At 46.6% G+C, this 21572-nt stretch overlaps 6 non-coding genes and 2 pseudogenes across 6 annotated transcripts; all 8 read right to left on the bottom strand.

Moving 5' to 3' along the window:
- Positions 1-1305: 1305 nt before the first annotated feature.
- Positions 1306-1424, bottom strand: LOC147082987 (5S ribosomal RNA). Its single transcript, XR_015076060.1, has one exon. It is a non-coding gene; the product is annotated as a 5S ribosomal RNA (ribosomal RNA).
- A 2418-nt stretch (positions 1425-3842) lies between these two features.
- LOC147082986 (5S ribosomal RNA) lies at positions 3843-3961 on the bottom strand. Its single transcript, XR_015076059.1, has one exon. It is a non-coding gene; the product is annotated as a 5S ribosomal RNA (ribosomal RNA).
- Positions 3962-6386: 2425 nt separating this feature from the next.
- On the bottom strand, positions 6387-6505 carry LOC147082985 (5S ribosomal RNA; annotated as a pseudogene).
- A 2419-nt stretch (positions 6506-8924) lies between these two features.
- LOC147082984 (5S ribosomal RNA) lies at positions 8925-9043 on the bottom strand. The gene has a single exon (XR_015076138.1). It is a non-coding gene; the product is annotated as a 5S ribosomal RNA (ribosomal RNA).
- A 2415-nt stretch (positions 9044-11458) lies between these two features.
- LOC147082983 (5S ribosomal RNA) lies at positions 11459-11577 on the bottom strand. The gene has a single exon (XR_015076143.1). It is a non-coding gene; the product is annotated as a 5S ribosomal RNA (ribosomal RNA).
- A 2423-nt stretch (positions 11578-14000) lies between these two features.
- Positions 14001-14119, bottom strand: LOC147082982 (5S ribosomal RNA). The gene has a single exon (XR_015076088.1). It is a non-coding gene; the product is annotated as a 5S ribosomal RNA (ribosomal RNA).
- A 2425-nt stretch (positions 14120-16544) lies between these two features.
- LOC147082981 (5S ribosomal RNA) lies at positions 16545-16663 on the bottom strand. Its single transcript, XR_015076192.1, has one exon. It is a non-coding gene; the product is annotated as a 5S ribosomal RNA (ribosomal RNA).
- Positions 16664-19092: 2429 nt separating this feature from the next.
- Positions 19093-19212, bottom strand: LOC147082980 (5S ribosomal RNA; annotated as a pseudogene).
- Positions 19213-21572: the final 2360 nt, after the last annotated feature.

Here is a 21572-nt window from a genome sequence, read left to right as displayed (position 1 = left end):
AATAAATGGTAGGACACTGAGAAATGCAGAGGATCAGCGGGACCTTGGAGTGCATGTCCACAGATCCCTGAAGGTAGCAGGACAGGTAGATAAAGTGGTTAAGCAGGCAAACGGGATACTTGCCTTTATTAGCCGAGGCGTAGAATATAAGAGCGGGGAGGTTATGCTTCAACTGTATAAAACACTAGTTAGGCCGCAGCTAGAGTGCCGCGTGCAGTTCTGGTCACCACATTACAAGAAGGATGCGATTGCACTAGAGAAGGTGCAGAGGAGATTTCCGAGGATGTTGCCTGGGCTGGGGAATTTTAGTTATGAGGAAAGATTGGATAGGCTGGGGTTGTTTTCTTTGGAACACAGGAGGCTGAGGCGAGACCTAATTGAGGTGTGTAAAATTATGAGGGGCCGAGATAGAGTGGATAGGAAGGACCTATTTCCCTTAGCAGAAGGGTCAATAATAGATTTCAAGTAATTGGTAGGAGGTTTACAGGGAATTTGAGGAGACATTTTTTCACCCAGTGAATGGTGGGGGTCTGGAATGCACTGCCTGAAAGGGTGGTAGAGGCAGAAACCCTCATCACGTTTAAAAAGTACTTGGATATGCACTTGAACTGCCGTAACCTACAAGGCTACGGACCAAGTGCTGTAAAGTGGGATTTGGGTGGATTGCTCTTTGTCGGCTGGCACGGACAAGATGGGCCGAATGGCCTCCTTCTGTGCTGTAAATTTCTATGATTCTGCCTGATCATGTGACATCTGCCCACACGACTTCTACAAATGTTATTACATTGTAGCCAGGATTGTTTAGTTTCCAATTCCGCCCATTTTGAAGCCAGGTCTCCGTTATAGCTACTATTGCATAACCCCATGTGGCAACTTGCGCCTGCAACTCGTCAATCTTATTTGTAACGCTCCTCGCATTAACACACATGCATTTCAACAGCATGCTAGTTGGCTTTGCTTTTTTCCTGAATTTAACTGCTGCTCTTTCGACATTCTTCTTTGTTCTGTTGCTGTTTGTCCCTCCGAGTTTTCTATGCACCTTGTCTCTCCTCTCTGCTGCTGTGTCCTGGTGGCCCTCCGCCAGTGTGTGTATTTTGGCTATCTTATTTTCTTCTTCTGCTTATTTCGGCCCTGTGTCTGGAGCCCCTTGCATTTGTGTAGCAGCAGGAGAATGTGCAGCGAAGAAATGGTCAAAGGAAAGCAAGAGAGAGAGAGAGAGAGAGCAGCAAAAAGGATGTTGATTGATTAAGAGCAGTGTGTGCGCGTGTGTGTGCAAAACGTTGAGCAGCCTGTGGCGGCAGCAAAAGCCTACTGCACCTGGTATTCCCAGGCAGTCTCCCATCCAAGTACTAACCAGGCCTGACTCTGCTTAGCTTCCGAGATCAGACGAGATCGGGCGCATTCAGACTAGTATGGCCGTAGGCATATGCTAGCTGGCTTTCTCTTTACTTAAAGCTGTCGCCCATTTTTTTCTCTTCTACGCATTCATACAAGTATTCAACACTCAATTTACATTTACAAATTTTACTCCTCCCGCAACCCCCCACCCCCCCTCCACCTCTTCTTGCTGCTCTGCCTCCCACACAAACAAACTACAAGCCCAACCCTTCATTGCCTTCTATTCAAATATTACATCAAATAAACATGCTCAAACACCAAGTCTTAAGGGCTGTAGCATCTTTCAAACTGGACAAATACCCAGGCCCGCATCAAATCTATCCCACACTCTTAAGAGATGTAAGACAGCAAATAGCACAGGCTCTCACCATCATTTTACAATCCTCTCTGGCTACAGGTGTGGTGCCCGACCACTGGAGGACTGCTAACGTGCTACCGTTCTTTCAAAAGGGAGAGAGGGATAGACCGCATAATTACAGGCCAGTCAGCCTAACCTCGGTGGTGGGAAAATTATTGGAAAAAGTTCTGAGGGACAGGAGAAATCTTCATTTAGAAAGACACGGATTAATCAGGGACAGTCAGCATGGATTTCTTAACGGAAGGTCGTGTCTGACTAACGCAATTCAATTTTTCGAGGAGGTAACAAGGAGGGTCGATGAGGGTAGTGCCTTTGATGTAGTCTATATGGATTTTAGCAAGGCTTTTGATAAGGTCCCGCATGCCAGATTGGTCACGAAAGTAAAAGCCCATGGGATCCAAGGCAAAGTGGCAAGTTGGATCCAAAATTGGCTCAGAGGCAGGAAACAAAGGGTAATGGTCGGAAGGGTGTTTTTGTGACCGGAAGGCTGTTTCCAGTGGGGTTCCGCAGGGCTCACAGAATCACAGAAACCCCACAGTGCAGATAGAGGCCATTTCGGCCCATCGAGCCTGCACCGACTCAGTACTGGGCCCTTTGCTTTTTCTGGTATATATCAATGATTTGGATTTGAATGTAGGAAGTATGATTAAGAAGTTTGCAGATGATACAAAAATTGGCCGTGTGGTTAATAATGAAACAGAATGCTGTAGACTGCAGGAAGATATCAATGGACTCGTCTAGTGGGCAGAACAGTGGCAAATGGAATTCAGTTGGAATACACAATAAATGGTAGGACACTGAGAAATGCAGAGGATCAGCGGGACCTTGGAGTGCATGTCCACAGATCCCTGAAGGTAGCAGGACAGGTAGATAAAGTGGTTAAGCAGGCAAACGGGATACTTGCCTTTATTAGCCGAGGCGTAGAATATAAGAGCGGGGAGGTTATGCTTCAACTGTATAAAACACTAGTTAGGCCGCAGCTAGAGTGCCGCGTGCAGTTCTGGTCACCACATTACAAGAAGGATGCGATTGCACTAGAGAAGGTGCAGAGGAGATTTCCGAGGATGTTGCCTGGGCTGGGGAATTTTAGTTATGAGGAAAGATTGGATAGGCTGGGGTTGTTTTCTTTGGAACACAGGAGGCTGAGGCGAGACCTAATTGAGGTGTGTAAAATTATGAGGGGCCGAGATAGAGTGGATAGGAAGGACCTATTTCCCTTAGCAGAAGGGTCAATAATAGATTTCAAGTAATTGGTAGGAGGTTTACAGGGAATTTGAGGAGACATTTTTTCACCCAGTGAATGGTGGGGGTCTGGAATGCACTGCCTGAAAGGGTGGTAGAGGCAGAAACCCTCATCACGTTTAAAAAGTACTTGGATATGCACTTGAACTGCCGTAACCTACAAGGCTACGGACCAAGTGCTGTAAAGTGGGATTTGGGTGGATTGCTCTTTGTCGGCTGGCACGGACAAGATGGGCCGAATGGCCTCCTTCTGTGCTGTAAATTTCTATGATTCTGCCTGATCATGTGACATCTGCCCACACGACTTCTACAAATGTTATTACATTGTAGCCAGGATTGTTTAGTTTCCAATTCCGCCCATTTTGAAGCCAGGTCTCCGTTATAGCTACTATTGCATAACCCCATGTGGCAACTTGCGCCTGCAACTCGTCAATCTTATTTGTAACGCTCCTCGCATTAACACACATGCATTTCAACAGCATGCTAGTTGGCTTTGCTTTTTTCCTGAATTTAACTGCTGCTCTTTCGACATTCTTCTTTGTTCTGTTGCTGTTTGTCCCTCCGAGTTTTCTATGCACCTTGTCTCTCCTCTCTGCTGCTGTGTCCTGGTGGCCCTCCGCCAGTGTGTGTATTTTGGCTATCTTATTTTCTTCTTCTGCTTATTTCGGCCCTGTGTCTGGAGCCCCTTGCATTTGTGTAGCAGCAGGAGAATGTGCAGCGAAGAAATGGTCAAAGGAAAGCAAGAGAGAGAGAGAGAGAGAGCAGCAAAAAGGATGTTGATTGATTAAGAGCAGTGTGTGCGCGTGTGTGTGCAAAACGTTGAGCAGCCTGTGGCGGCAGCAAAAGCCTACTGCACCTGGTATTCCCAGGCAGTCTCCCATCCAAGTACTAACCAGGCCTGACTCTGCTTAGCTTCCGAGATCAGACGAGATCGGGCGCATTCAGACTAGTATGGCCGTAGGCATATGCTAGCTGGCTTTCTCTTTACTTAAAGCTGTCGCCCATTTTTTTCTCTTCTACGCATTCATACAAGTATTCAACACTCAATTTACATTTACAAATTTTACTCCTCCCGCAACCCCCCACCCCCCCTCCACCTCTTCTTGCTGCTCTGCCTCCCACACAAACAAACTACAAGCCCAACCCTTCATTGCCTTCTATTCAAATATTACATCAAATAAACATGCTCAAACACCAAGTCTTAAGGGCTGTAGCATCTTTCAAACTGGACAAATACCCAGGCCCGCATCAAATCTATCCCACACTCTTAAGAGATGTAAGACAGCAAATAGCACAGGCTCTCACCATCATTTTACAATCCTCTCTGGCTACAGGTGTGGTGCCCGACCACTGGAGGACTGCTAACGTGCTACCGTTCTTTCAAAAGGGAGAGAGGGATAGACCGCATAATTACAGGCCAGTCAGCCTAACCTCGGTGGTGGGAAAATTATTGGAAAAAGTTCTGAGGGACAGGAGAAATCTTCATTTAGAAAGACACGGATTAATCAGGGACAGTCAGCATGGATTTCTTAACGGAAGGTCGTGTCTGACTAACGCAATTCAATTTTTCGAGGAGGTAACAAGGAGGGTCGATGAGGGTAGTGCCTTTGATGTAGTCTATATGGATTTTAGCAAGGCTTTTGATAAGGTCCCGCATGCCAGATTGGTCACGAAAGTAAAAGCCCATGGGATCCAAGGCAAAGTGGCAAGTTGGATCCAAAATTGGCTCAGAGGCAGGAAACAAAGGGTAATGGTCGAAGGGTGTTTTTGTGACCGGAAGGCTGTTTCCAGTGGGGTTCCGCAGGGCTCACAGAATCACAGAAACCCCACAGTGCAGATAGAGGCCATTTCGGCCCATCGAGCCTGCACCGACTCAGTACTGGGCCCTTTGCTTTTTCTGGTATATATCAATGATTTGGATTTGAATGTAGGAAGTATGATTAAGAAGTTTGCAGATGATACAAAAATTGGCCGTGTGGTTAATAATGAAACAGAATGCTGTAGACTGCAGGAAGATATCAATGGACTCGTCTAGTGGGCAGAACAGTGGCAAATGGAATTCAGTTGGAATACACAATAAATGGTAGGACACTGAGAAATGCAGAGGATCAGCGGGACCTTGGAGTGCATGTCCACAGATCCCTGAAGGTAGCAGGACAGGTAGATAAAGTGGTTAAGCAGGCATACGGGATACTTGCCTTTATTAGCCGAGGCGTAGAATATAAGAGCGGGGAGGTTATGCTTCAACTGTATAAAACACTAGTTAGGCCGCAGCTAGAGTGCCGCGTGCAGTTCTGGTCACCACATTACAAGAAGGATGCGATTGCACTAGAGAAGGTGCAGAGGAGATTTCCGAGGATGTTGCCTGGGCTGGGGAATTTTAGTTATGAGGAAAGATTGGATAGGCTGGGGTTGTTTTCTTTGGAACACAGGAGGCTGAGGCGAGACCTAATTGAGGTGTGTAAAATTATGAGGGGCCGAGATAGAGTGGATAGGAAGGACCTATTTCCCTTAGCAGAAGGGTCAATAATAGATTTCAAGTAATTGGTAGGAGGTTTACAGGGAATTTGAGGAGACATTTTTTCACCCAGTGAATGGTGGGGGTCTGGAATGCACTGCCTGAAAGGGTGGTAGAGGCAGAAACCCTCATCACGTTTAAAAAGTACTTGGATATGCACTTGAACTGCCGTAACCTACAAGGCTACGGACCAAGTGCTGTAAAGTGGGATTTGGGTGGATTGCTCTTTGTCGGCTGGCACGGACAAGATGGGCCGAATGGCCTCCTTCTGTGCTGTAAATTTCTATGATTCTGCCTGATCATGTGACATCTGCCCACACGACTTCGACAAATGTTATTACATTGTAGCCAGGATTGTTTAGTTTCCAATTCCGCCCATTTTGAAGCCAGGTCTCCGTTATGGCTACTATTGCCTAACCCCATGTGGCAACTTGCGCCTGCAACTCGTCAATCTTATTTGTAACACTCCTCGCATTAACACACATGCATTTCAACAGCATGCTAGTTGGCTTTGCTTTTTTCCTGAATTTAACTGCTGCTCTTTCTACATTCTTCTTTGTTCTGTTGCTGTTTGTCCCTCCGAGTTTTCTATGCACCTTGTCTCTCCTCTCTGCTGCTGTGTCCTGGTGGCCCTCCGCCAGTGTGTGTATTTTGGCTATCTTATTTTCTTCTTCTGCTTATTTCGGCCCTGTGTCTGGAGCCCCTTGCATTTGTGTAGCAGCAGGAGAATGTGCAGCGAAGAAATGGTCAAAGGAAAGCGAGAGAGAGAGAGAGAGAGAGAGAGAGAGCAGCAAAAAGGATGTTGATTGATTAAGAGCAGTGTGTGCGCGTGTGTGTGCAAAACGTTGAGCAGCCTGTGGCGGCAGCAAAAGCCTACTGCACCTGGTATTCCCAGGCAGTCTCCCATCCAAATACTAACCAGGCCTGACTCTGCTTAGCTTCCGAGATCAGACGAGATCAGGCGCATTCAGACTAGTATGGCCGTAGGCATATGCTAGCTGGCTTTCTCTTTACTTAAAGCTGTCGCCCATTTTTTTCTCTTCTACGCATTCATACAAGTATTCAACACTCAATTTACATTTACAAATTTTACTCCTCCCGCAACCCCCCACCCCCCCTCCACCTCTTCTTGCTGCTCTGCCTCCCACACAAACAAACTACAAGCCCAACCCTTCATTGCCTTCTATTCAAATATTACATCAAATAAACATGCTCAAACACCAAGTCTTAAGGGCTGTAGCATCTTTCAAACTGGACAAATACCCAGGCCCGCATCAAATCTATCCCACACTCTTAAGAGAAGTAAGACACCAAATAGCACAGGCTCTCACCATCATTTTACAATCCTCTCTGGCTACAGGTGTGGTGCCCGACCACTGGAGGACTGCTAACGTGCTACCGCTCTTTCAAAAGGGAGAGAGGGATAGACCGCATAATTACAGGACAGTCAGCCTAACCTCGGTGGTGGGAAAATTATTGGAAAAAGTTCTGAGGGACAGGAGAAATCTTCATTTAGAAAGACACGGATTAATCAGGGACAGTCAGCATGGATTTCTTAACGGAAGGTCGTGTCTGACTAACGCAATTCAATTTTTCGAGGAGGTAACAAGGAGGGTCGATGAGGGTAGTGCCTTTGATGTAGTCTATATGGATTTTAGCAAGGCTTTTGATAAGGTCCCGCATGCCAGATTGGTCACGAAAGTAAAAGCCCATGGGATCCAAGGCAAAGTGGCAAGTTGGATCCAAAATTGGCTCAGAGGCAGGAAACAAAGGGTAATGGTCGAAGGGTGTTTTTGTGACCGGAAGGCTGTTTCCAGTGGGGTTCCGCAGGGCTCACAGAATCACAGAAACCCCACAGTGCAGATAGAGGCCATTTCGGCCCATCGAGCCTGCACCGACTCAGTACTGGGCCCTTTGCTTTTTCTGGTATATATCAATGATTTGGATTTGAATGTAGGAAGTATGATTAAGAAGTTTGCAGATGATACAAAAATTGGCCGTGTGGTTAATAATGAAACAGAATGCTGTAGACTGCAGGAAGATATCAATGGACTCGTCTAGTGGGCAGAACAGTGGCAAATGGAATTCAGTTGGAATACACAATAAATGGTAGGACACTGAGAAATGCAGAGGATCAGCGGGACCTTGGAGTGCATGTCCACAGATCCCTGAAGGTAGCAGGACAGGTAGATAAAGTGGTTAAGCAGGCATACGGGATACTTGCCTTTATTAGCCGAGGCGTAGAATATAAGAGCGGGGAGGTTATGCTTCAACTGTATAAAACACTAGTTAGGCCGCAGCTAGAGTGCCGCGTGCAGTTCTGGTCACCACATTACAAGAAGGATGCGATTGCACTAGAGAAGGTGCAGAGGAGATTTCCGAGGATGTTGCCTGGGCTGGGGAATTTTAGTTATGAGGAAAGATTGGATAGGCTGGGGTTGTTTTCTTTGGAACACAGGAGGCTGAGGCGAGACCTAATTGAGGTGTGTAAAATTATGAGGGGCCGAGATAGAGTGGATAGGAAGGACCTATTTCCCTTAGCAGAAGGGTCAATAATAGATTTCAAGTAATTGGTAGGAGGTTTACAGGGAATTTGAGGAGACATTTTTTCACCCAGTGAATGGTGGGGGTCTGGAATGCACTGCCTGAAAGGGTGGTAGAGGCAGAAACCCTCATCACGTTTAAAAAGTACTTGGATATGCACTTGAACTGCCGTAACCTACAAGGCTACGGACCAAGTGCTGTAAAGTGGGATTTGGGTGGATTGCTCTTTGTCGGCTGGCACGGACAAGATGGGCCGAATGGCCTCCTTCTGTGCTGTAAATTTCTATGATTCTGCCTGATCATGTGACATCTGCCCACACGACTTCTACAAATGTTATTACATTGTAGCCAGGATTGTTTAGTTTCCAATTCCGCCCATTTTGAAGCCAGGTCTCCGTTATGGCTACTATTGCATAACCCCATGTGGCAACTTGCGCCTGCAACTCGTCAATCTTATTTGTAACACTCCTCGCATTAACACACATGCATTTCAACAGCATGCTAGTTGGCTTTGCTTTTTTCCTGAATTTAACTGCTGCTCTTTCTACATTCTTCTTTGTTCTGTTGCTGTTTGTCCCTCCGAGTTTTCTATGCACCTTGTCTCTCCTCTCTGCTGCTGTGTCCTGGTGGCCCTCCGCCAGTGTGTGTATTTTGGCTATCTTATTTTCTTCTTCTGCTTATTTCGGCCCTGTGTCTGGAGCCCCTTGCATTTGTGTAGCAGCAGGAGAATGTGCAGCGAAGAAATGGTCAAAGGAAAGCGAGAGAGAGAGAGAGAGAGAGAGCAGCAAAAAGGATGTTGATTGATTAAGAGCAGTGTGTGCGCGTGTGTGTGCAAAACGTTGAGCAGCCTGTGGCGGCAGCAAAAGCCTACTGCACCCGGTATTCCCAGGCAGTCTCCCATCCAAGTACTAACCAGGCCTGACTCTGCTTAGCTTCCGAGATCAGACGAGATCGGGCGCATTCAGACTAGTATGGCCGTAGGCATATGCTAGCTGGCTTTCTCTTTACTTAAAGCTGTCGCCCATTTTTTTCTCTTCTACGCATTCATACAAGTATTCAACACTCAATTTACATTTACAAATTTTACTCCTCCCGCAACCCCCCACCCCCCCTCCACCTCTTCTTGCTGCTCTGCCTCCCACACAAACAAACTACAAGCCCAACCCTTCATTGCCTTCTATTCAAATATTACATCAAATAAACATGCTCAAACACCAAGTCTTAAGGGCTGTAGCATCTTTCAAACTGGACAAATACCCAGGCCCGCATCAAATCTATCCCACACTCTTAAGAGAAGTAAGACACCAAATAGCACAGGCTCTCACCATCATTTTACAATCCTCTCTGGCTACAGGTGTGGTGCCCGACCACTGGAGGACTGCTAACGTGCTACCGTTCTTTCAAAAGGGAGAGAGGGATAGACCGCATAATTACAGGCCAGTCAGCCTAACCTCGGTGGTGGGAAAATTATTGGAAAAAGTTCTGAGGGGCAGGAGAAATCTTCATTTAGAAAGACACGGATTAATCAGGGACAGTCAGCATGGATTTCTTAACGGAAGGTCGTGTCTGACTAACGCAATTCAATTTTTCGAGGAGGTAACAAGGAGGGTCGATGAGGGTAGTGCCTTTGATGTAGTCTATATGGATTTTAGCAAGGCTTTTGATAAGGTCCCGCATGCCAGATTGGTCACGAAAGTAAAAGCCCATGGGATCCAAGGCAAAGTGGCAAGTTGGATCCAAAATTGGCTCAGAGGCAGGAAACAAAGGGTAATGGTCGAAGGGTGTTTTTGTGACCGGAAGGCTGTTTCCAGTGGGGTTCCGCAGGGCTCACAGAATCACAGAAACCCCACAGTGCAGATAGAGGCCATTTCGGCCCATCGAGCCTGCACCGACTCAGTACTGGGCCCTTTGCTTTTTCTGGTATATATCAATGATTTGGATTTGAATGTAGGAAGTATGATTAAGAAGTTTGCAGATGATACAAAAATTGGCCGTGTGGTTAATAATGAAACAGAATGCTGTAGACTGCAGGAAGATATCAATGGACTCGTCTAGTGGGCAGAACAGTGGCAAATGGAATTCAGTTGGAATACACAATAAATGGTAGGACACTGAGAAATGCAGAGGATCAGCGGGACCTTGGAGTGCATGTCCACAGATCCCTGAAGGTAGCAGGACAGGTAGATAAAGTGGTTAAGCAGGCATACGGGATACTTGCCTTTATTAGCCGAGGCGTAGAATATAAGAGCGGGGAGGTTATGCTTCAACTGTATAAAACACTAGTTAGGCCGCAGCTAGAGTGCCGCGTGCAGTTCTGGTCACCACATTACAAGAAGGATGCGATTGCACTAGAGAAGGTGCAGAGGAGATTTCCGAGGATGTTGCCTGGGCTGGGGAATTTTAGTTATGAGGAAAGATTGGATAGGCTGGGGTTGTTTTCTTTGGAACACAGGAGGCTGAGGCGAGACCTAATTGAGGTGTGTAAAATTATGAGGGGCCGAGATAGAGTGGATAGGAAGGACCTATTTCCCTTAGCAGAAGGGTCAATAATAGATTTCAAGTAATTGGTAGGAGGTTTACAGGGAATTTGAGGAGACATTTTTTCACCCAGTGAATGGTGGGGGTCTGGAATGCACTGCCTGAAAGGGTGGTAGAGGCAGAAACCCTCATCACGTTTAAAAAGTACTTGGATATGCACTTGAACTGCCGTAACCTACAAGGCTACGGACCAAGTGCTGTAAAGTGGGATTTGGGTGGATTGCTCTTTGTCGGCTGGCACGGACAAGATGGGCCGAATGGCCTCCTTCTGTGCTGTAAATTTCTATGATTCTGCCTGATCATGTGACATCTGCCCACACGACTTCTACAAATGTTATTACATTGTAGCCAGGATTGTTTAGTTTCCAATTCCGCCCATTTTGAAGCCAGGTCTCCGTTATGGCTACTATTGCATAACCCCATGTGGCAACTTGCGCCTGCAACTCGTCAATCTTATTTGTAACGCTCCTCGCATTAACACACATGCATTTCAACAGCATGCTAGTTGGCTTTGCTTTTTTCCTGAATTTAACTGCTGCTCTTTCGACATTCTTCTTTGTTCTGTTGCTGTTTGTCCCTCCGAGTTTTCTATGCACCTTGTCTCTCCTCTCTGCTGCTGTGTCCTGGTGGCCCTCCGCCAGTGTGTGTATTTTGGCTATCTTATTTTCTTCTTCTGCTTATTTCGGCCCTGTGTCTGGAGCCCCTTGCATTTGTGTAGCAGCAGGAGAATGTGCAGCGAAGAAATGGTCAAAGGAAAGCGAGAGAGAGAGAGAGAGAGCAGCAAAAAGGATGTTGATTGATTAAGAGCAGTGTGTGCGCGTGTGTGTGCAAAACGTTGAGCAGCCTGTGGCAGCAGCAAAAGCCTACTGCACCTGGTATTCCCAGGCGGTCTCCCATCCAAGTACTAACCAGGCCTGACTCTGCTTAGCTTCCGAGATCAGACGAGATCGGGCGCATTCAGACTAGTATGGCCGTAGGCATATGCTGGCTGGCTTTCTCTTTACTTAAAGCTGTCGCCCATTTTTTTCTCTTCTACGCATTCATACAAGTATTCAACACTCAATTTACATTTACAAATTTTACTCCTCCCGCAACCCCCCACCCCCCCTCCACCTCTTCTTGCTGCTCTGCCTCCCACACAAACAAACTACAAGCCCAACCCTTCATTGCCTTCTATTCAAATATTACATCAAATAAACATGCTCAAACACCAAGTCTTAAGGGCTGTAGCATCTTTCAAACTGGACAAATACCCAGGCCCGCATCAAATCTATCCCACACTCTTAAGGGAAGTAAGACACCAAATAGCACAGGCTCTCACCATCATTTTACAATCCTCTCTGGCTACAGGTGTGGTGCCCGACCACTGGAGGACTGCTAACGTGCTACCGTTCTTTCAAAAGGGAGAGAGGGATAGACCGCATAATTACAGGCCAGTCAGCCTAACCTCGGTGGTGGGAAAATTATTGGAAAAAGTTCTGAGGGACAGGAGAAATCTTCATTTAGAAAGACACGGATTAATCAGGGACAGTCAGCATGGATTTCTTAACGGAAGGTCGTGTCTGACTAACGCAATTCAATTTTTCGAGGAGGTAACAAGGAGGGTCGATGAGGGTAGTGCCTTTGATGTAGTCTATATGGATTTTAGCAAGGCTTTTGATAAGGTCCCGCATGCCAGATTGGTCACGAAAGTAAAAGCCCATGGGATCCAAGGCAAAGTGGCAAGTTGGATCCAAAATTGGCTCAGAGACAGGAAACAAAGGGTAATGGTCGAAGGGTGTTTTTGTGACCGGAAGGCTGTTTCCAGTGGGGTTCCGCAGGGCTCACAGAATCACAGAAACCCCACAGTGCAGATAGAGGCCATTTCGGCCCATCGAGCCTGCACCGACTCAGTACTGGGCCCTTTGCTTTTTCTGGTATATATCAATGATTTGGATTTGAATGTAGGAAGTATGATTAAGAAGTTTGCAGATGATACAAAAATTGGCCGTGTGGTTAATAATGAAACAGAATGCTGTAGACTGCAGGAAGATATCAATGGACTCGTCTAGTGGGCAGAACAGTGGCAAATGGAATTCAGTTGGAATACACAATAAATGGTAGGACACTGAGAAATGCAGAGGATCAGCGGGACCTTGGAGTGCATGTCCACAGATCCCTGAAGGTAGCAGGACAGGTAGATAAAGTGGTTAAGCAGGCATACGGGATACTTGCCTTTATTAGCCGAGGCGTAGAATATAAGAGCGGGGAGGTTATGCTTCAACTGTATAAAACACTAGTTAGGCCGCAGCTAGAGTGCCGCGTGCAGTTCTGGTCACCACATTACAAGAAGGATGCGATTGCACTAGAGAAGGTGCAGAGGAGATTTCCGAGGATGTTGCCTGGGCTGGGGAATTTTAGTTATGAGGAAAGATTGGATAGGCTGGGGTTGTTTTCTTTGGAACACAGGAGGCTGAGGCGAGACCTAATTGAGGTGTGTAAAATTATGAGGGGCCGAGATAGAGTGGATAGGAAGGACCTATTTCCCTTAGCAGAAGGGTCAATAATAGATTTCAAGTAATTGGTAGGAGGTTTACAGGGAATTTGAGGAGACATTTTTTCACCCAGTGAATGGTGGGGGTCTGGAATGCACTGCCTGAAAGGGTGGTAGAGGCAGAAACCCTCATCACGTTTAAAAAGTACTTGGATATGCACTTGAACTGCCGTAACCTACAAGGCTACGGACCAAGTGCTGTAAAGTGGGATTTGGGTGGATTGCTCTTTGTCGGCTGGCACGGACAAGATGGGCCGAATGGCCTCCTTCTGTGCTGTAAATTTCTATGACTCTGCCTGATCATGTGACATCTGCCCACACGACTTCTACAAATGTTATTACATTGTAGCCAGGATTGTTTAGTTTCCAATTCCGCCCATTTTGAAGCCAGGTCTCCGTTATGGCTACTATTGCATAACCCCATGTGGCAACTTGCGCCTGCAACTCGTCAATCTTATTTGTAACACTCCTCGCATTAACACACATGCATTTCAACAGCATGCTAGTTGGCTTTCCTTTTTTCCTGAATTTAACTGCTGCTCTTTCTACATTCTTCTTTGTTCTGTTGCTGTTTGTCCCTCCGAGTTTTCTATGCACCTTGTCTCTCCTCTCTGCTGCTGTGTCCTGGTGGCCCTCCGCCAGTGTGTGTATTTTGGCTATCTTATTTTCTTCTTCTGCTTATTTCGGCCCTGTGTCTGGAGCCCCTTGCATTTGTGTAGCAGCAGGAGAATGTGCAGCGAAGAAATGGTCAAAGGAAAGCGAGAGAGAGAGAGAGAGAGAGAGAGAGAGCAGCAAAAAGGATGTTGATTGATTAAGAGCAGTGTGTGCGCGTGTGTGCAAAACGTTGAGCAGCCTGTGGCGGCAGCAAAAGCCTACAGCACCTGGTATTCCCAGGCAGTCTCCCATCCAAGTACTAACCAGGCCTGACTCTGCTTCGCTTCCGAGATCAGACGAGATCGGGCGTATTCAGACTAGTATGGCCGCAGGCATATGCTAGCTGGCTTTCTCTTTACTTAAAGCTGTCGCCCATTTTTTTCTCTTCTACGCATTCATACAAGTATTCAACACTCAATTTACATTTACAAATTTTACTCCTCCCGCAACCCCCCACCCCCCCTCCACCTCTTCTTGCTGCTCTGCCTCCCACACAAACAAACTACAAGCCCAACCCTTCATTGCCTTCTATTCAAATATTACATCAAATAAACATGCTCAAACACCAAGTCTTAAGGGCTGTAGCATCTGTCAAACTGGACAAATACCCAGGCCCGCATCAAATCTATCCCACACTCTTAAGAGAAGTAAGACACCAAATAGCACAGGCTCTCACCATCATTTTACAATCCTCTCTGGCTACAGGTGTGGTGCCCGACCACTGGAGGACTGCTAACGTGCTACCGTTCTTTCAAAAGGGAGAGAGGGATAGACCGCATAATTACAGGCCAGTCAGCCTAACCTCGGTGGTGGGAAAATTATTGGAAAAAGTTCTGAGGGACAGGAGAAATCTTCATTTAGAAAGACACGGATTAATCAGGGACAGTCAGCATGGATTTCTTAACGGAAGGTCGTGTCTGACTAACGCAATTCAATTTTTCGAGGAGGTAACAAGGAGGGTCGATGAGGGTAGTGCCTTTGATGTAGTCTATATGGATTTTAGCAAGGCTTTTGATAAGGTCCCGCATGCCAGATTGGTCACGAAAGTAAAAGCCCATGGGATCCAAGGCAAAGTGGCAAGTTGGATCCAAAATTGGCTCAGAGGCAGGAAACAAAGGGTAATGGTCGAAGGGTGTTTTTGTGACCGGAAGGCTGTTTCCAGTGGGGTTCCGCAGGGCTCACAGAATCACAGAAACCCCACAGTGCAGATAGAGGCCATTTCGGCCCATCGAGCCTGCACCGACTCAGTACTGGGCCCTTTGCTTTTTCTGGTATATATCAATGATTTGGATTTGAATGTAGGAAGTATGATTAAGAAGTTTGCAGATGATACAAAAATTGGCCGTGTGGTTAATAATGAAACAGAATGCTGTAGACTGCAGGAAGATATCAATGGACTCGTCTAGTGGGCAGAACAGTGGCAAATGGAATTCAGTTGGAATACACAATAAATGGTAGGACACTGAGAAATGCAGAGGATCAGCGGGACCTTGGAGTGCATGTCCACAGATCCCTGAAGGTAGCAGGACAGGTAGATAAAGTGGTTAAGCAGGCATACGGGATACTTGCCTTTATTAGCCGAGGCGTAGAATATAAGAGCGGGGAGGTTATGCTTCAACTGTATAAAACACTAGTTAGGCCGCAGCTAGAGTGCCGCGTGCAGTTCTGGTCACCACATTACAAGAAGGATGCGATTGCACTAGAGAAGGTGCAGAGGAGATTTCCGAGGATGTTGCCTGGGCTGGGGAATTTTAGTTATGAGGAAAGATTGGATAGGCTGGGGTTGTTTTCTTTGGAACACAGGAGGCTGAGGCGAGACCTAATTGAGGTGTGTAAAATTATGAGGGGCCGAGATAGAGTGGATAGGAAGGACCTATTTCCCTTAGCAGAAGGGTCAATAATAGATTTCAAGTAATTGGTAGGAGGTTTACAGGGAATTTGAGGAGACATTTTTTCACCCAGTGAATGGTGGGGGTCTGGAATGCACTGCCTGAAAGGGTGGTAGAGGCAGAAACCCTCATCACGTTTAAAAAGTACTTGGATATGCACTTGAACTGCCGTAACCTACAAGGCTACGGACCAAGTGCTGTAAAGTGGGATTTGGGTGGATTGCTCTTTGTCGGCTGGCACGGACAAGATGGGCCGAATGGCCTCCTTCTGTGCTGTAAATTTCTATGATTCTGCCTGATCATGTGACATCTGCCCACACGACTTCTACAAATGTTATTACATTGTAGCCAGGATTGTTTAGTTTCCAATTCCGCCCATTTTGAAGCCAGGTCTCCGTTATGGCTACTATTGCATAACCCCATGTGGCAACTTGCGCCTGCAACTCGTCAATCTTATTTGTAACACTCCTCGCATTAACACACATGCATTTCAACAGCATGCTAGTTGGCTTTGCTTTTTTCCTGAATTTAACTGCTGCTCTTTCTACATTCTTCTTTGTTCTGTTGCTGTTTGTCCCTCCGAGTTTTCTATGCACCTTGTCTCTCCTCTCTGCTGCTGTGTCCTGGTGGCCCTCCGCCAGTGTGTGTATTTTGGCTATCTTATTTTCTTCTTCTGCTTATTTCGGCCCTGTGTCTGGAGCCCCTTGCATTTGTGTAGCAGCAGGAGAATGTGCAGCGAAGAAATGGTCAAAGGAAAGCGAGAGAGAGAGAGAGAGAGAGAGAGAGAGCAGCAAAAAGGATGTTGATTGATTAAGAGCAGTGTGTGCGCGTGTGTGTGCAAAACGTTGAGCAGCCTGTGGCGGCAGCAAAAGCCTACTGCACCCGGTATTCCCAGGCAGTCTCCCATCCAAGTACTAACCAGGCCTGACTCTGCTTAGCTTCCGAGATCAGACGAGATCGGGCGTATTCAGACTAGTATGGCCGTAGGCATATGCTAGCTGGCTTTCTCTTTACTTAAAGCTGTCGCCCATTTTTTTCTCTTCTACGCATTCATACAAGTATTCAACACTCAATTTACATTTACAAATTTTACTCCTCCCGCAACCCCCCACCCCCCCTCCACCTCTTCTTGCTGCTCTGCCTCCCACACAAACAAACTACAAGCCCAACCCTTCATTGCCTTCTATTCAAATATTACATCAAATAAACATGCTCAAACACCAAGTCTTAAGGGCTGTAGCATCTTTCAAACTGGACAAATACCCAGGCCCGCATCAAATCTATCCCACACTCTTAAGAGAAGTAAGACACCAAATAGCACAGGCTCTCACCATCATTTTACAATCCTCTCTGGCTACAGGTGTGGTGCCCGACCACTGGAGGACTGCTAACGTGCTACCGTTCTTTCAAAAGGGAGAGAGGGATAGACCGCATAATTACAGGCCAGTCAGCCTAACCTCGGTGGTGGGAAAATTATTGGAAAAAGTTCTGAGGGACAGGAGAAATCTTCATTTAGAAAGACACGGATTAATCAGGGACAGTCAGCATGGATTTCTTAACGGAAGGTCGTGTCTGACTAACGCAATTCAATTTTTCGAGGAGGTAACAAGGAGGGTCGATGAGGGTAGTGCCTTTGATGTAGTCTATATGGATTTTAGCAAGGCTTTTGATAAGGTCCCGCATGCCAGATTGGTCACGAAAGTAAAAGCCCATGGGATCCAAGGCAAAGTGGCAAGTTGGATCCAAAATTGGCTCAGAGGCAGGAAACAAAGGGTAATGGTCGAAGGGTGTTTTTGTGACCGGAAGGCTGTTTCCAGTGGGGTTCCGCAGGGCTCACAGAATCACAGAAACCCCACAGTGCAGATAGAGGCCATTTCGGCCCATCGAGCCTGCACCGACTCAGTACTGGGCCCTTTGCTTTTTCTGGTATATATCAATGATTTGGATTTGAATGTAGGAAGTATGATTAAGAAGTTTGCAGATGATACAAAAACTGGCCGTGTGGTTAATAATGAAACAGAATGCTGTAGACTGCAGGAAGATATCAATGGACTCGTCTAGTGGGCAGAACAGTGGCAAATGGAATTCAGTTGGAATACACAATAAATGGTAGGACACTGAGAAATGCAGAGGATCAGCGGGACCTTGGAGTGCATGTCCACAGATCCCTGAAGGTAGCAGGACAGGTAGATAAAGTGGTTAAGCAGGCATACGGGATACTTGCCTTTATTAGCCGAGGCGTAGAATATAAGAGCGGGGAGGTTATGCTTCAACTGTATAAAACACTAGTTAGGCCGCAGCTAGAGTGCCGCGTGCAGTTCTGGTCACCACATTACAAGAAGGATGCGATTGCACTAGAGAAGGTGCAGAGGAGATTTCCGAGGATGTTGCCTGGGCTGGGGAATTTTAGTTATGAGGAAAGATTGGATAGGCTGGGGTTGTTTTCTTTGGAACACAGGAGGCTGAGGCGAGACCTAATTGAGGTGTGTAAAATTATGAGGGGCCGAGATAGAGTGGATAGGAAGGACCTATTTCCCTTAGCAGAAGGGTCAATAATAGATTTCAAGTAATTGGTAGGAGGTTTACAGGGAATTTGAGGAGACATTTTTTCACCCAGTGAATGGTGGGGGTCTGGAATGCACTGCCTGAAAGGGTGGTAGAGGCAGAAACCCTCATCACGTTTAAAAAGTACTTGGATATGCACTTGAACTGCCGTAACCTACAAGGCTACGGACCAAGTGCTGTAAAGTGGGATTTGGGTGGATTGCTCTTTGTCGGCTGGCACGGACAAGATGGGCCGAATGGCCTCCTTCTGTGCTGTAAATTTCTATGATTCTGCCTGATCATGTGACATCTGCCCACACGACTTCTACAAATGTTATTACATTGTAGCCAGGATTGTTTAGTTTCCAATTCCGCCCATTTTGAAGCCAGGTCTCCGTTATGGCTACTATTGCATAACCCCATGTGGCAACTTGCGCCTGCAACTCGTCAATCTTATTTGTAACACTCCTCGCATTAACACACATGCATTTCAACAGCATGCTAGTTGGCTTTGCTTTTTTCCTGAATTTAACTGCTGCTCTTTCTACATTCTTCTTTGTTCTGTTGCTGTTTGTCCCTCCGAGTTTTCTATGCACCTTGTCTCTCCTCTCTGCTGCTGTGTCCTGGTGGCCCTCCGCCAGTGTGTGTATTTTGGCTATCTTATTTTCTTCTTCTGCTTATTTCGGCCCTGTGTCTGGAGCCCCTTGCATTTGTGTAGCAGCAGGAGAATGTGCAGCGAAGAAATGGTCAAAGGAAAGCGAGAGAGAGAGACAGAGAGAGAGAGAGAGAGAGCAGCAAAAAGGATGTTGATTGATTAAGAGCAGTGTGTGCGCGTGTGTGGGCAAAACGTTGAGCAGCCTGTGGCGGCAGCAAAAGCCTACTGCACCCGGTATTCCCAGGCGGTCTCCCATCCAAGTACTAACCAGGCCTGACTCTGCTTAGCTTCTCGAGATCAGACGAGATCGGGCACATTCAGACTAGTATGGCCGTAGGCATATGCTAGCTGGCTTTCTCTTTACTTAAAGCTGTCGCCCATTTTTTTCTCTTCTACGCATTCATACAAGTATTCAACACTCAATTTACATTTACAAATTTTACTCCTCCCGCAACCCCCCACCCCCCCTCCACCTCTTCTTGCTGCTCTGCCTCCCACACAAACAAACTACAAGCCCAACCCTTCATTGCCTTCTATTCAAATATTACATCAAATAAACATGCTCAAACACCAAGTCTTAAGGGCTGTAGCATCTTTCAAACTGGACAAATACCCAGGCCCGCATCAAATCTATCCCACACTCTTAAGAGAAGTAAGACACCAAATAGCACAGGCTCTCACCATCATTTTACAATCCTCTCTGGCTACAGGTGTGGTGCCCGACCACTGGAGGACTGCTAACGTGCTACCGTTCTTTCAAAAGGGAGAGAGGGATAGACCGCATAATTACAGGCCAGTCAGCCTAACCTCGGTGGTGGGAAAATTATTGGAAAAAGTTCTGAGGGACAGGAGAAATCTTCATTTAGAAAGACACGGATTAATCAGGGACAGTCAGCATGGATTTCTTAACGGAAGGTCGTGTCTGACTAACGCAATTCAATTTTTCGAGGAGGTAACAAGGAGGGTCGATGAGGGTAGTGCCTTTGATGTAGTCTATATGGATTTTAGCAAGGCTTTTGATAAGGTCCCGCATGCCAGATTGGTCACGAAAGTAAAAGCCCATGGGATCCAAGGCAAAGTGGCAAGTTGGATCCAAAATTGGCTCAGAGGCAGGAAACAAAGGGTAATGGTCGAAGGGTGTTTTTGTGACCGGAAGGCTGTTTCCAGTGGGGTTCCGCAGGGCTCACAGAATCACAGAAACCCCACAGTGCAGATAGAGGCCATTTCGGCCCATCGAGCCTGCACCGACTCAGTACTGGGCCCTTTGCTTTTTCTGGTATATATCAATGATTTGGATTTGAATGTAGGAAGTATGATTAAGAAGTTTGCAGATGATACAAAAATTGGCCGTGTGGTTAATAATGAAACAGAATGCTGTAGACTGCAGGAAGATATCAATGGACTCGTCTAGTGGGCAGAACAGTGGCAAATGGAATTCAGTTGGAATACACAATAAATGGTAGGACACTGAGAAATGCAGAGGATCAGCGGGACCTTGGAGTGCATGTCCACAGATCCCTGAAGGTAGCAGGACAGGTAGATAAAGTGGTTAAGCAGGCATACGGGATACTTGCCTTTATTAGCCGAGGCGTAGAATATAAGAGCGGGGAGGTTATGCTTCAACTGTATAAAACACTAGTTAGGCCGCAGCTAGAGTGCCGCGTGCAGTTCTGGTCACCACATTACAAGAAGGATGCGATTGCACTAGAGAAGGTGCAGAGGAGATTTCCGAGGATGTTGCCTGGGCTGGGGAATTTTAGTTATGAGGAAAGATTGGATAGGCTGGGGTTGTTTTCTTTGGAACACAGGAGGCTGAGGCGAGACCTAATTGAGGTGTGTAAAATTATGAGGGGCCGAGATAGAGTGGATAGGAAGGACCTATTTCCCTTAGCAGAAGGGTCAATAATAGATTTCAAGTAATTGGTAGGAGGTTTACAGGGAATTTGAGGAGACATTTTTTCACCCAGTGAATGGTGGGGGTCTGGAATGCACTGCCTGAAAGGGTGGTAGAGGCAGAAACCCTCATCACGTTTAAAAAGTACTTGGATATGCACTTGAACTGCCGTAACCTACAAGGCTACGGACCAAGTGCTGTAAAGTGGGATTTGGGTGGATTGCTCTTTGTCGGCTGGCACGGACAAGATGGGCCGAATGGCCTCCTTCTGTGCTGTAAATTTCTATGATTCTGCCTGATCATGTGACATCTGCCCACACGACTTCTACAAATGTTATTACATTGTAGCCAGGATTGTTTAGTTTCCAATTCCGCCCATTTTGAAGCCAGGTCTCCGTTATGGCTACTATTGCATAACCCCATGTGGCAACTTGCGCCTGCAACTCGTCAATCTTATTTGTAACACTCCTCGCATTAACACACATGCATTTCAACAGCATGCTAGTTGGCTTTGCTTTTTTCCTGAATTTAACTGCTGCTCTTTCTACATTCTTCTTTGTTCTGTTGCTGTTTGTCCCTCCGAGTTTTCTATGCACCTTGTCTCTCCTCTCTGCTGCTGTGTCCTGGTGGCCCTCCGCCAGTGTGTGTATTTTGGCTATCTTATTTTCTTCTTCTGCTTATTTCGGCCCTGTGTCTGGAGCCCCTTGCATTTGTGTAGCAGCAGGAGAATGTGCAGCGAAGAAATGGTCAAAGGAAAGCGAGAGAGAGAGAGAGAGAGAGAGAGAGAGCAGCAAAAAGGATGTTG

This window comes from Somniosus microcephalus, unplaced genomic scaffold, assembly GCF_052327205.1.
Source record: "Somniosus microcephalus isolate GS21.2 unplaced genomic scaffold, FLI_Smic_1.0 scaffold110, whole genome shotgun sequence".
NCBI lineage: Eukaryota > Metazoa > Chordata > Chondrichthyes > Squaliformes > Somniosidae > Somniosus > Somniosus microcephalus.
This window is presented reverse-complemented; position numbering and strand designations above follow the sequence as displayed.